Here is a 1,386-nt window from a genome sequence, read left to right as displayed (position 1 = left end):
AAAAACCTCTGATTGATTCCATCAAATAAGAAAAGAAAATGTTAGTTTAAAAATTTAGAACAAAACAAAATTTAAACAGATTTTTGACTGATGAAACAGCTTAAGTGTATCTTTCAACTTTTTCCCCTTAGTGCTGGGGATTGAACCTAGGTCTTTGTGTATGTGAGGCAAACACTCTACCAACTGAGCTATCTATATTCCAGCCCATCAACTTTTAAAACTGTGAGCATAGACTGTCCTTATGAAACATTTTGATGATATCTTTTGGTCATGACTGGCCCCTCTCCTAGGTGACTGCATCTATTCCCTTAGTTTTAAGTATCTACATGCTGAAGATATTCAGGTCTCTAGTTTCAGATCTAACTTATCTGATTATGACTTGTGTGTTCAGATACCTACCTATCTATTAGGTGATTCGCAGTCATCTTAAATTTGTCTATGCTGGTACTTAATTTTTTCCTATTTCTGATTTTCTTTCTCATTGTAGTGAAAGGCACCAAAAATCAACCTTGTTGACCAAGAAGGAAAATAAGAAGGCTTTCTTGATAACTTTTGTTTCTTCACTCTGCTGGTCACATATAATTCATCATAAAACATTGTGGATTTTGCCTCTAAAATATATATCTTTATTCTGGCCACTAAGTTTTGTCTCTACTGCTTCCAGCATAAGCTTTCCCACTATAATTTCTAGCCTGGCCTATTCTTTATAGTCTCTTCTATGGTTTCTCTGCTTCTGTGCTTCTATTACTGACCTTCCCTGGTTCATTTTCTAAATAGTAGAGAGATATTTTAAAAGATTAAATCAGATCAATTCAGTCCTCTAATTTTTTATATTGCAATTAGAATAAAATTCAAACTCCTCATTGAGGCCTGCAAAGTTGTGCTTAATGTGTTTTCCTCTTATTTGTTAACCTCATTTTATACCACTCCTCCTTTTTCTTCCCATGTCCTATCTTTCTTTCACTTCCCTGAATACATCAAGCTTACTCCTTCTTAGGTCCTTTGACATTGCCCTTTCTTTTATTTTCATCTGTTGCAGCTTCACAAGATATAATTAACTCTTTGGAAACTCTTGTCTCAGCTTACATTTTACTTCTTTAATGATGCCTTTGCTCACCATCCTATCTAAATTGACCTCTACTCATTATTTTCTATCCTGATATCCTGTTTACTTTCTTCATAGTATAACCTGTAGCCATCTTTAAGGAATTTGACATAACTTTCCTATGTACATATATGAATACAACACAGTGACTCTCACAATTGTGTACATCTACAAGACTGGGGTCCTAATTAGGATAAGATATTTTCCATGCTTTTTAAATTATACCAAAATGGATTAGTCTGTTATGTATAACTAAAAAGAACCAATAAAATAAAAATCCA

The sequence above is a fragment of the Marmota flaviventris genome, chromosome X (genome assembly GCF_047511675.1).
Source record: "Marmota flaviventris isolate mMarFla1 chromosome X, mMarFla1.hap1, whole genome shotgun sequence".
Classification (NCBI taxonomy): Eukaryota; Metazoa; Chordata; class Mammalia; order Rodentia; family Sciuridae; genus Marmota; species Marmota flaviventris.
The sequence above is the reverse complement of the archived record's forward strand: the minus strand, read 5'-3'. Positions refer to the sequence as shown.